Below are 14,618 nucleotides of genomic sequence, written 5' to 3' on the forward strand. Positions count from 1 at the left end.
CTTGTCATCTTTTGTTTGACCAGTTTGCCTTGATTCATGGATCTTACAGTCCAGGTCCAGGTTCCTATGGAGAAAAGATCTTTGCAGCATCAGACTTTCCTTTCACCACCAGATACATCCACAGCTGAGCATCCTTTCGGCTTTGGCCCAGTTGCTTCATTCTTTCTGGCACTACTACTAGTAGCCCTCTGCTCTTCCCCAGTAGAATATTGGACACCTTCCAACCTGAGGGGCTCATCTTCCAGCACCATATCTTTTTTTGTTTTGGTACTGTCCATGGGGTTTTCATGGCAAAGATACTGAAGTGGGTTGCCATTTCCTTCTCCAGTGGATCACGTTTTGTCAGAACTCTCTGCTATGACCTGTCCATCTTGGGTGGCCCTGCACTGCATAGCTCATAGCTATGCAAGCCCCTTCACCACGACAAGGCAGTAATTCATGGAGAGTGTAGCAATAATAGCAGTCAATTCCATACCAACATCCTTTTCTGCAGGCTAAAGAACAGGGAAACTGATTTTTCACACATTTTTGTAGAGGTGTTTTTTATTGTGTAGACCTGTTATTTATTTGTTTGTTTTAGGGCTACCATATCTGGTGGCCAAAATCCAAAGAGCTTTTGATGGCAGCATAGATTAGTTTACCCCATTTTCTGCCTTTTTGGGTCATGTCAGGAGAGCGACTTGGATTTGAGTAAGACTTCCAAAGTGTCAAGAACAAGGACTTCTAGGAAAGAAATGACAGATTGAAGGCCCAGTGCCAATGACTACAGAAGAATAAAACAGTGAGTAGCATAGCTCTTTAATAATAATTCTTCTGCAGAGGAGAGGACCTAAGATTACCTGCAAGTGCTCCAGACAGTTAATCATTGCAAGGAAACTACAAGATAGTGGTCTCAAGAAACTTTATAATTCTGGAAGGAAAAGGAAAAGCCATTTTGTTCAAACCAGGATCTGCACCTTTGAAAGAACACTGGATTCACATTCTACCTTTTCTAATCACTGCTGGAAATTGCTTGTTAAGTGCCTATAGGAATCTTTGGATTGACAAGTCCTGCTGTTACCTTATGCCTCCCACCGACCCGTACGCTCTCACAGAGAGGGTCTCCTCAGGGTGCCGTCTGCCAAACAGTGTCGGCTGGCGGCCCCCAGGAGTAGGACCTTCTCTGTGGGGGCACCGATGCTCTGGGACGAACTTCCCCTGACTTACATCAAGTGCCTGAGCTGCGGACCTTCCGTCGTGAGCTAAAAACACACCTATTTATTCAAGCGGGACTGGCATAATAGTGTTAAATTTTAATTCGGGGTTTTATTAATATTTCTAAAATTTTTAAACTAAATTTTAATTATCAGCCTTTTTGTAATTTGCTAGGTTTTAAATGTTTTAATTGTATATATTTCGTGTTTTACCTTGGCTGTACACCACCCTGAGTCCTTCGGGAGAAGGGCGGTATAAAAAATTTAATAAAATAAAATAAATAAATAAATAAATAAGTCCAACAAGTGTGAAAACCCAGGGTAAGGTTCCAAGCAGCAAAAAGATTATTAGAAGTTTGACTTTGAAAAATTACAAATGGGATAAGGGTTTTGAATTCTTTAAAGAAAGTATAGGATGAGCCTTTTAAGGCTGGATATTAGAGAGAATTAAAAGGGAACTAAATATTACAATCAAAAGAGAAGAATACTTAACTTTGACTTGCTAATACAAAACAGAGCAAAATATTTTAACATTAGACATATTGAAGGGTATTTTTGAACAATGGACCCACAAATTAATTTTAAGAGTGTCAGTCTCTATCAACAGACTATGTTGGGGAGAAACAGGCTCAAGCTCAATCCCTCCAAGACAGAGTGGCTGTGGATGCCAGCATCCCGGTACAGTCAGCTAAATCCGCGGCTGACCATCGGTGGCGAGTCATTGGCCCCGATGGAGGGGGTGCGCAACTTAGGCGTCCTCCTGGATGAACGGCTGTCTTTGGAAGATCATTTGACGGCCGTCTCCAGGAGAGCGTTTTACCAGGTTCGCCTGGTGCGCCAGTTGCGCCCCTTTCTGGACCGGGATGCCCTGTGCACAGTCACCCACGCACTCGTGACGTCTCGCCTGGATTACTGCAACGCTCTCTACATGGGGCTCCCCTTGAAGGGCATCCGGAGGCTGCAGCTAGTCCAGAATGCGGCTGCGCGGGTGATAGAGGGAGCCCCTCGTGGCTCCCGTATAACACCCATCCTGCGCAGACTGCACTGGCTGCCTGTGGCCTTCCGGGGGCGCTTCAAGGTTTTGGTGACCAGCTTTAAAGCGCTCCATGGCATAGGGCCGGGTTATCTACGGGACCGCCTGCTGCTACGAATACCTCTCACCGACCGTGCGCTCTCACAGAGAGGGACTCCTCAGGGTGCCGTCAGCGAGGCAATGTCGTCTGGCGACGCCCAGGAAGGGTTCTCTGTGGGGGCTCCCACCTCTGGAATGAACTGCCCCAGGACTTCGCCAACTTCCGGACCTTCGACCTTCCGCCATGAGCTTAAAACATATCTATTTAACTGCAGGACTGAGTTAGATTTTAGTTTGTGGGTTTTATCTTGGGTTTTAATTTTATATTTTAATTAAGGCTTTTGAATAAGTTTTTAATTGTTTTAGAATTGTATTTATTGTATTTTTGTTTTTAAATGCCTGTAAACCGCCTCTGAGTCCTTTGGGAGATAGGGCGGTATATAAATATAAACAATAAATAAAATAAATAAATGTTTAAAAGATGTTATGGAAGAGGAACCAGTTTTAGCAGGCAAGACTGAGACTGATTTGAAAGTAGGTTTAAATATGAGAGGTTACAAGAATGATATGGGGAAATGGTTACATTGGACATACAAAGAAACCAGCTATTTTAATAATTAAAAATAATATTGAAATAACCCAAGAGAGTGACCTGGATAATTTTACTATATTGGATTGACAAAAAAGGCTTCTTAAAGTTTTTTAAGAATTTTGTGAGATGGGACAAAGAAAGAATGAAAAGAAATCAAACTCTAAACTATTATTTAAAGGGATTAAAAATAAGGTTGCTAGAAATAAAAGGAAGGAATATAAAGTTGGTTTATTTGATCCAGGCTAAAGTATATGTGTTTTTTTGTAACCCATAATGGACTTTTGCTGACTGAAATGCTAGTTTTAGAAATTTGTTTATAGATAAAAGATGGGATATGGGAAGAAGAGATCATTTGCTATACAGAGAAAGTGATGAGTTACTAAAATTGTTTATACTTGTGATTAAGTATATATTTATTTTCTTTTTCTTTACTATATTATTTTTTTCTTTCTTCTTTCCTTTTTTCTGCAACTTCTACTTTTTATTCTTTGTATTTTTTTTCAGAATTTTTTTAGTATATAGTCTATAGACAGTTTAACAATCACATCGGCCAGGAGGATTTCAGAGCTGGCGGCTCTGTCAGTGTGGAGTGATTTGTGGGTGTTCCATTCTGACCGTGTTGTACTAAGACTGGACCCTTTATTTTTGCCCAAGATCAACACGGCTTTCCACAGGACGCAGGAACTAATCTTACCAAACTTCTGTCCTAAGACGGTTCACCCCTTGGAAATGCGCTGGCACATGCTAGATGTGAGAAGGGCACTCCGTATTTATTTAAAACAGCAGGGGAAGTCGCCTCTTTGCGCTTTGGTGCCTTTTTTTGCTCTGGGAAATGCCTGGTGGGCCTTTCGCAATTCAAAGTGTCGGGCATTTCGTTAGCTGTCAATTACTAGCAATTACTAGTTAGCTGCCAATTACTAATACAAAATAGTGATTTTGTTTAGAATTGCAATTACAGCAGTAAAAACTAATAGTTTTTACTGCTGTAATTGCAATTTTAAACAAAATTACTATTTTTTTAAAAATCCAGTTACAAGAATGAAATGATCTTCCCAGGAATAAATGTTTACATGGCTACACTTAAAGCTACACTTAAATGCAATAGGGGGGTTAATTTTTCAGCCATCCAGTGAATTGGTAGATGATTGATTCTTTAAAAAACCCTTCCCATGAATTAATAAGAGAAGAGGTAGAAGGCTGCCATCATTTCCCAATGAAAAAGCCATCAGACACAACAAACAAATAGAATCTGGGGATTAGAGAGAAGAATCAGGAGTTATTCTGCTGGAGCATTAAGCAAGGCACTCATTTATCAATACAGCGAGGGAATACTGATAATGCAATCTGGAATGAAAATTTGTATTACATCAGTGTCTTTGTCATTACAATAGCAAAATATCTTACGTGCAGAAGCACAATACGCTGCATTTTGCTAACATGTTACACTGGCTGCTAATCTGTTAGGAAGGTCATATGCACATTTTCAATGCATTTCTATTATTGCTTTCTGTACAATATTGATAATCTAGTTACTGACCCTGCCCCTTGCTTCTTCATTTTTTCAGAATGGTAACCGAGCATTTCTTTTTATAATCAAATCTTTATTTATTAGTGCCAAGGAGAGGGATTGCATTTTTTTTTACTTTGTGTCTAAGCAGGGTGATTTATTAAGAAGTATTTCCACGCCTGTCTTTTATCAGTTCGGGTATTGTACTGCTGTATCATTTTCCTGACATTTTAACCAGGGTTTGCAATTTAAATTTTTGAAAAGAGGTAACCATAGCACACTATAACTATAACAGAATAGCCTATTTGGGCTGCCTTTTTAGTGCAGAAAGATTTTCTAAACTGCAGTAATTATGTATGAAGATGGAGGAGGTTTGTTTTTAAAAAGTTCAAGCCATAAAAATATCAATCTCTTGATCTGGAAAATATGGAAGGTATCAGAGAACAATATCCCCACGTTCAAAATACATTTTAAATCAGTGATGTTTACACTTGGTCACCTGTCTGCAATATAGCCATAAAACCAGTTGGCATGTATTGCTTCCTGCATGGAAAATCCATTGTGTCTATTTGAAATGAAGGTCCAGGATTCCATTAAGTCAGTTCTCTAGTACTGAAGTTGAATGGAAGTTGACTGGTTTCCACTTTAGGCGCAACAATAAAGAGTAGTTAACTTAGTCCAAGAATAAATGTTTCTAGACTCCTCAAGTTGTGCAAAAGAGCATGACTGATCTGAGACTTCATGAGGCTCCTTCATATAAAACACTGAACAATGGCTGAGTGTTCTAAACAAATTAAGCTAATACAGAATAACAGAGTTGGAAGGGACCATGGAGGTCTTCTACTTCAACCCCCTGCTCATGGAGGAAACAAGTGGTGAGATTCAAATTTTTTTGCTACTGGTTCTGTGGGCATGGCTCGGGTGTGGCATGGCTTGGTGGGCGTGGCAGGGGAAGGATACTGTAAAATCTCCATTTTCTCCTGATCAGCTGGGACTCAGGAGGCAGAGAATAGATGAGGGTGGGGCCAGTCAGAGGTGGTATTTACCAGTTCTCAGAACTACTCAAAATTTCCATTACCGGTTCTCCAGAACTGGTCAGAACCTGCTGAATACCACCTCTGAAGGAAACCCTATACCTTTTCAGACAAATGGCTGCCCCTTCCAATCTCTTCTTAAAAACTTCCAGTTTTGGAGCACCCACAACTTCTGGAGGCAAGTAGTCTCACTGATTATTTGTTCTAACTTGTCAGGAAATCTCTCCTTAGTTCTAGGTTGCTTCTCTCCTTGATTAATTTCCATCCATTGTTTCTTGTCCGGCCTTCAGGTGTATTGGAGAATAGGTTGGCAACATCTTATATATTGGAACACTGCTATCATGTCACCCCTGGTCCTTTTCATTAAATTAAACATACCCCATTCCAGAAACTGTTCTTTATATGTTTTAGCTTCCTAATCATCTTTATTGTTCTTCTCTGTATTCTTTCTAGAGCACGGGTGTCAAACTTGCGGTGTCACATTGCTGTCACATGACATTTCATGATGTTTTTTCCCTTTGCGGAGCTGAGCTGAGTGTGGCCTGCGCATGACGCATCTGACCACGGGCTGTCAGTTTGACACCCCTGTTGTAGAGTCTCAACATCTTTTTTACATCGTGACAACCAAAACTGGATGCAGTGTTCCAAGTGTGGCCTTACCAAGGCATACCAAATGTGGTCTTACCAAGGCAATACCTAACATACTTCTTCACCACATAAGAATCTGAATAAAGAGTGTCAAAATCAAAATGTGAATTTCAGAAATCTAAGCTAGAGAGCCAATTTGGTATAGTGCAGTGCTTCTCAAATAGTGGGGGGCGCCCCCCAGGGAGGGCGCGAGGCTCCGTAAAGGGGAGCGTGTTTGACCTCGGCAAACACTGTCATAACAAGCTAAGCCCCGTGTTTATGTCTATTTACAGTCGCGCGGGGGGCGCGAAAAATGTTTTCTTCTTCCTAGGGGGGCATGACAGAAAATAATTGAGAAGCACTGGTATAGTGGTTAAGGTGCTGACCTAGAAATCAGGAGCCTCTAGTCACATTTTAGGCATAAAAATTGGTTGAGTGACTTTGGGCCGGTCACTCTCCCTCAGCCCAGCCCATCTCACAGGATTTCTGTTGTGGGGAAAATAGGAGGAGGAAGGTGTATTAAGTATGCTTGCTACCTTACCAATTTAATTACCAATAAAGTAGTAAAGATGGGATATAAATCTAATAAATAAATAATAAAATAAATAAAGCTATTCATTTCCCCCTAACTGCTGCAGAAAACCAATAAATGTTTACAGCACTTTATTCTTTAACAGAATATAATGTAAATTTTATGCATAGTAGACCGTTCTGAGGGAAATCTTCAAAGCCAATGTGTAGAGATTCTGGAGTTTTACTGTTTTATTAATTTTTTTTAAAAAAAGAAACACATATAACTTCTTTTCCTTGAAATAGAATTAGATGACATGTACAGACACGATTGTCTGCTCCTGAAGGAATTAGGTTTGTTCAATTTCAGACTGATAGGAAGACAGCTTTTCTTTTTTTTGTACAAGAAGTCTTTATAAATTTGGGTAAAGGAAAAAAGGATGTATTAATCTCCTAGTTTCATACTGAGCTCTATTCAAAATACAGTTATTTGGGGGTACAAAGTCAATTTATATTTATGGATTTGGGAAGTGGGTATCTACCATTTTAGAGTGCTCAAAAGTATCAATAGCCATATAACGCTTCCCAGTTTTGTTCAGGTTATGTCATTAGGATTTGTTTCATGAAAACAGAGATGATCCAAACCAAAACAATTTAATTTGGATTGCATAAAACTAAACAGGAAATAAATACTGTCAGACATATAACTTGTTCTTTCAATTTGCGTAACATGGAAACTGAAAAAAATAATTTTATTTTCACTGGCAACCTCCTCCCTTTCAACAGTATCTTCAGTCATATCCACTAATTATTTTATTTTTTTTCTTATTTGCCTAATTCTTCCTATTATAAGAAAGCGCTTTAGAACATCACTAGAACAGAGAGGCCAAATATGGCAGCTTTCTTAATGCTGGAGTCAAAGAATTTGCTTTAATTCTCAACAAAGGCAAAATACGTTTCAGGAGCAGTCAGAGATTTCTACGAAATATAGGATCCCTCACAGGAGTCAGTAATAGGACATCACTCTGGATATAATGAGTTGGGAAGAAAAGGCTAGAGCTGTGATGGTGAACCTATGGCATGCGTGCAGAGGTGGCATACAGAGCCCTCTCTGTGGGCACACACACCATCGCCAGCTGCTTTTCCAGGTTCCATCGCGCATATGTGCCAGAAAGAACCTGGAAGAGAGCAGCTGGCTGGGGTGCATGCGCATGACGGAACCCCAGAAGAGCAGCTGGGCGCTGGGCGCATACGCTCCGGCCAGCTGCTCTCTTCTGGATTCTGGCGCTCCAGTAGAAGCCCCTGTACCATTTCAGACAAGTGGCTGTCCAATTCTCTTCTTAAAAATTGTACAGTGTTGGTACACTCACAATTTCTGAAGGCCAGCCATTTCACTGGTTTAATTGTTCTGTCAGGAAATTTCTCCTTATTTCTAGATTAGTTATCTCCTTGATTAGTTTCCATCTATTGCTTCTTGTTCTGCCTCCAAGTGCTTTGGAAAATAACTTGACCCCCTCTTCTTTGTGGCAGCCCCTTGACTGACTAATCAAGAATCATATCCTACATGTTTTATTTATTGATGACAGGTGCTTTTATGCTGCCTCAATTGAAAAAAGAAAGCATCTAAGCAACTAAAAGCAGTTAAGAAAGATTACTTTAAGAATCAGTTCATATTGGATTGACTTTTTAGAAATGAGGAAAATCAAGGGAGAGACCTGTATGAGATTGGAAATATGCCCTAAATAATTATCCTATTTTAAAAAAGAGAAGGGAATGAGCTGTCATACAAGCAGCAACTCATTGAAAAGTGGACAGGAAACTTGCTCCTCAGGAGACCCTGCATTGGCTTCATTATATTTTAACACATGCAAGTCAGTCCGAATGTTCTGACCTCATTCCTCAAAGGAAAGATTCTAGATTCTGCATATATTCATTATCGGCCTTTATGCGCACATTCAAGTCAAGTCTTCATTTCCCCAGAACTTCACGCTTAATCATTAAAACTAGAAGTGCAATCGGCACACTAAAATTCATTAAAATAATTTGGGACAATAGGTCCTCCTCCTCTTTTCTGACTTTTACTGAGAAAAATATGTCAGGATATTCATGACTGGAAAGACATGGTAACCAGGTCATCCAGTTGGGAGCTGAGACAGACTGGAGCCAGAGCATGTCTTAGTCTGGAGCTTCTGAATCTGTGCAGAGTAAAAGTATTAATCTCTCTACTGCTGTCCTCTGTGTCTGAACATGTCTGCTGATCTGAGCTGAAGAACCACTGTTGGTATTGTAAATATATTTTATGGGTTATTATGAATATAAAGAAGTTAATGAATCAGTTGTCTGTGTGTGCTTCTGGATTCGATTTTTGCAATAAATACTGATAAAATATAATTCTTTCAGCACAAGGGAAGCACCAGCAGTTAGCAACCTAGGGTGACTGATGGAGGCCATTATTCTGGCAAAATTCAGCTCTCTTCTCAGGGTGTGGATTTTGCAGTTAAGGCCATTTCCCTTCCATTCAAGGAAGGAAAATATAGCTGTGCACAATCCAAGCATGTTTTTCTTTAACCAGACACACAAGGTACTATATACACACACACACACACACACACACACACACACACACACATGTAGGTCTTTGGTTATTCGGGTTTTCTCCCACGTAAAATTGGAAGTGTCTTGGCGACGTTTTGACAAAGTGTCATACGTCATCTTCAGGCTTCAGCTTCGTGCTTCTGGGATGGCTTCAAGATAGAAAAACGCTCACACAGCATGAACAAACGAGATGATACCTCCCGCCTACCAGCCATTTGGAAACCCGCCCTTATTGGCAAACGAGTCCCTAACACGAGGAATGACACCAGACCCACACTCATGAGGTCCACACAGGATGTCACCACCACCCAGAAAGCAGACCCAAACCCACACTGATCAGGAAGCACGACCAAGGACCAGAAGCCAGACCGCAGCTGCAACATTAGCCATTTCAAACCCCTCCAATCCATACATGCAGCAGACTGACACCCACTATGAAGATGTAGCACGAACACGAACACGAAGCCAAACAGCAGCAGTGCAGCTCACCAGCTCAAATCCCCCTGCAACACAGACTAATCTGAGCACAACCAAGCCCCCACCCAAACAGGACACACACCCAGCCAATCAGAGCACAAAAAAACCCCATCCAATCAGAGCACAGCCAAGCTCCCACCCAATCAGTTCAAACCCCCACTAGCAGTTAGAAAGGAAGAAACAGCTGCAATCACACATTGCTCCCAGAAGCACAAAGCTGAAGCCTGAAGATGACGAATGAGACTTCGTCGAAACGTTGCCAAGACACTTCCAATTTTACGCGGGAGAAAACCCGAAAAACCAAAGACCTACATACAAACACCCGCGAAAACCTCAGAAAACATATACATATACATATACATGTACATATACATATACATACATACATACATACATACATACATACATACATACATACATACATACATATATATATATATATATATATATATATATATATATATATATATATATTTGTTTTCTGAGGTTTTCGCGGGTGTGTGTATGTAGGTCTTTGGTTATTCGGGTTTTCTCCACGTAAAATTGGAAGTGTCTATATATATATATATATATATATATATATATATATATATATATATATATATATATATATATATATATATATAAATATAATTATTCCATATTCTGGTGTTAGCTCCATCACTGGCTTTTGAGGTCAATCTGTTTCAGCAATCCTTTGAATGATCAAAAGAGCCATCAAAAGAGCTCCATGAGCGCATGAGGATTTGAATTTGCATCTGCTTGATCCACCCTCTTACATGTTTGGAGGTTTACATTGTGCTTTTTTGTTCTGTTTTCCTTTGTTATGCTTGACTGGATTATTTCTAGCGAAGTGTATATGCCATTAATGAGAAACGTGGGAGCGGGTGGGGAACAACATGTTGTGAATTCCTCCCTACCAAGCCAAGTGACCCTTAAATGGAGTCAACTGTATCTCAGGAAAAGCTGAACCTCTATTATAAAGTAGGCACTTATTTGACAGTGGCATTTGGACATAGAATTCTCCCACAGTAATGGAACATATAAATCTTATTCAGGTGTGAAGGAAATACACTTATTTCTTCAGTTATTAGGTATGCCTAAATAAAAGATAACTTTCTTACTCAAATTCATGGCGGGGGTGGGGGGGAACATAATATTCTTTCTAACATTTTTGAAGTCAGAAACAATATTTAAACAATGTGAAATAACTCTCTTTGTTGTTGTTTTAGCCACAAATCATTCAGAAAAAATTCCAAGAGACAGAGCTACCAGGAGCTAACTTATCACTGTTGCCAGCAGAAGGATTATCACAATCCACCATGAAACCCCTGGGAGAGAGATTAAGTGGCTAAACAGTGTCCACATCACACTCTCGGCAAATCTGAACTAACCCACTGAGTATTAAAAAAATCTCGAGGGGAGAAACCCCTAAAAAAAAGAGGGGCGTGTGGTGGATCATTAGTTTCAAGATGACCGATTTGGTGACTCAACAGTCTTGATGGAAGCAACCCAGGGAGCAACACAGAGTATCCAAAGTTTGGCTGACGATTGGAAAAGGGCAAGAATCTTGGGAGTGAGGGTAAAGTATACAATTGCTAGGTTTTGTTCGTTGTTTTATGAACATATCCCTGCTGGTTATGAGGAACGGGAGATCATTTTCTTTCCTGCCCAGTTCAATGAAGATAGATAAGTAGGACAAGATTTCACAATTGCTATGGAGTTCAGTAAAATCAATCTGTTTTAGTGATTCAAGTCAAAGTGGGATAAAGCTAAATACAACACATAAAGTTGGGCAATGCTTTAGTGCAGGGGTCTCCAACCTTGGTCCCTTTAAGACTTGTGGACTTCAACTCCCAGAGTCCCTCAGCCAGCAAAGCTGGCTGAGGGACTCTGGGAGTTGAAGTCCACAAGTCTTAAAGGAACCAAGGTTGGAGACCGCTGCTTTAGTGTACATATAGCCCATGAATGGATCTGTGGCCTACAGGTAATCCTCCCCTTTACATGTAGAAAGTACCAGTTTCATTCTCTCAAACTCAGTGATAACTGACTAGTTCATTAATCCAAGCCTGGATCTTCCTGGTCTGCAAACCTGAAACCCGTTTAGCACTTTCACCTTTTTAAAAAAAAAAAAAAAAGATACTGGCAGGTCACTATCAACCTTGCAGATACAAACTGAATTGGAGCCTGTATTGTTGTAAGAATTCCTTTTACATATATTGGACATATAAAGAGATTTGGCTAAACGCACCCTATTCTCTCTATATATATTGTTTACTGTTATGTTGCTTCTGCTCCTATTATATCGGCATAGTTCAATTTTTCAATCCCATTTATTTGTGCCATGTTAATTCTAATCTATGTTCATTATTTTGAGGGCACAACAGCAAGTAGGAGGTAGAAGTTACAATATATTGGCATAAACAGTAAGCAGTCTTGTGAAACACTCCTCTAGCATTTGGATCACTTCAATATATTTACTAAGAAGTCCCAGTGGAATTCAAAATCTGATTAAAATCTCAGCCTCACTCCTTAACGCTAAGCACGTCTTATGAAAATATATACGTCCTTGATTTTGGCAGAACATACCTTCCCACTTGGGTAGTCCTTATTAAGTACTTATTCTTCCTTAGCATCACTTTTCAGTTCTTTTTTTCTTTTCATCACAAAGAGAGAAACTATGCATCCATTATACAAAGAAAAGCAATTAAACACATCATATGGCACCTTTTAGTAAAGTTTAGAAAGCAAAAGTTGGGTTGATTTTCAAAACAAAACAATAAGAAATTTGCAGTTTATAGGCACATAAGAGTTCATGTACTGCTGGGAATGGCGATAAGGATTGAGAAAAATCTTTAACTTTACCTTTAAGATCTGGCATAATTTAGGCCCCATTTATAAGCACTGCTAGGACACTCACTTTTCCTTCTTCTTTTTCCCCCAGGGAAACGACTTTGTTTTCGTTCTCTTTCTTTTTATGAGGATTGGTTGAAAAGTGATGCAGCTACCTCCATGAGTGTAGTTAAAATGGGGATATTTTAATACTTGTAATTAGCATGGACGTAAAAGCTAGAACCTATATAAAAAAGTGTGTGGCCTTGATATTTGTAGGAACAACATTTCTTGTAGATACCTCCTTAAGTAGGATTTCTCCAGGGAGACTCTCTGTAATCCACCATTGGGAACTGTCCATTCTAAGAAGTAGGGAGAAGTGCCTCGTTGAATATAGTACCCAAAAAACACTAGAGCAGTGTTTTTCAACCACTATGTTTGCAGTTGGAGTCTTTAAGTTGCTCAGGCTGGAAAACACTCCCCTAGCAGTTTAACTGACATAGTGCTGACTTCATTTCAGCATTAACTTAAGCTCTGGTTATTCTTATACAAACTTATAAACTCAGTCAAACCTCAGTTTACACTTTGTCCTTTCATCTGGGTTGACATAACATATTAATTAGAGAGGGAGGGATGGAGAGGCAGAGACGAGAGAGGGAGAGAGACAGAGAGACAGAGATAGAGAGAGTGTGAGTGTGTACGTGTTTGTGTGAGTGGTGGGCTACAACCGGTTTAACAACCGGTTCTGTGAGTGCATGCTTTGTGTGCATGCACCTAATGCATTTGCACACAGCATTCAAAATACAGCAATTTGAAGCTCAGCTGCTTACCTTCTAAGGCAGCCCCTGTCAGTAAAACAGCAGAGGCATTGAAATCGGCTGTGCCGCATGAATCAGCTGAGCCAGAAAGAAGGAAATATAGGACAGGATAGGGCAGTTCCGGGTAGGTGAGCTCAGCTGATGGTCAGAACTCCTGGTTCGCTAGAACTGGTCCAAACTGGCAGCAGCCCACCACGAGAGAGAGAGAGAGAGAGAGAGAGAGAGAGAGGGAGAGGGAGGGAGGGAGGGAGGGAGGGAGGGAGACAGAGAGAGAGAGATGGAATGAATAAATAGAATAGAATAGAATAGAATAGAACAGAACAGAACAGAACAGAATAGAATTCTTTATTGGCCAAGTGTGATTGGATACACAAGGAATTTGTCTTGGTGCATATGCTCTCGGTGTACATAAAAGAAAAGATACATTCATCAAGAATTATAAGGTACAATATTTAATGATAGTCATAGAGTACAAATAAGCAATCAAATCATATTAGGAAGCAGTCGATATAAATCATAAGGATACAAGCAACAAAGTTACAGTCATACAGTCATAAGTGAAAGGAGATGGGGGATGGGAACGATGAGAAGATTAATAGTAATGCAGACTTAGTAACTAGTTTGACAGTGTTGAGGGAATTATTTGTTGAGCAGAGTGATGACATTCAGGAAAAAACTGTTCTTGTGTCTAGTTGTTCTGATGTGCAGTGCTCTATAGCGTCTTTTTGAGGGTAGGAGTTGAAACAGTTTATGTCCAGGATGTGAGGGGTAAATATTTTCACAGCCCTCTTTTTGACTCGTGCAGTATACAGGTCCTCAATGGAAGGCAGGTTGGTAGCAATTGTTTTTCTGCAGTTCTAACTATCCTCTGAAGTCTGTGTCTTTCTTGTTGGGTTGCAGAACCAAACCAGACAGTTATAGAGGTGCAGATGACAGACTCAATAATTCCTCTGTAGAACTGGATCAACAGCTCCTTGGGCAATTTGAATTTTCTGAGTTGGATGGATAGATGATAGGTAGGTAGATGATAGACAGACAGACAGACAGAGCAAGAAAGCTTTGGCCTTCAAACTTGTTCCAAGTTTTGTAGACAAAACTAGAGAAGGGTGACTTGCTAAATAAGTTACTTCTTTCACCACCAATGAAAAAAGTAGAGATGAGCAGGTCCAACCTTGTTTATGAACAAGTAATTAGGTTATCTCAGAATACAAAAACTCCACAGGCCTTTATCAACATCCCAGGGAATGGTGTAAAGTATTTTAAAAGAGTAGAAGTTCCTGGTTACTGTGGATTTTATTGAAACCGTCCTCCAGCAAATAGTGCTTTTCATACTCTAAAGATTATACTGTCTGCATGAGCAA

The sequence above is a fragment of the Ahaetulla prasina genome, chromosome 1, assembly GCF_028640845.1.
Source record: "Ahaetulla prasina isolate Xishuangbanna chromosome 1, ASM2864084v1, whole genome shotgun sequence".
Taxonomy (NCBI): Eukaryota; Metazoa; Chordata; class Lepidosauria; order Squamata; family Colubridae; genus Ahaetulla; species Ahaetulla prasina.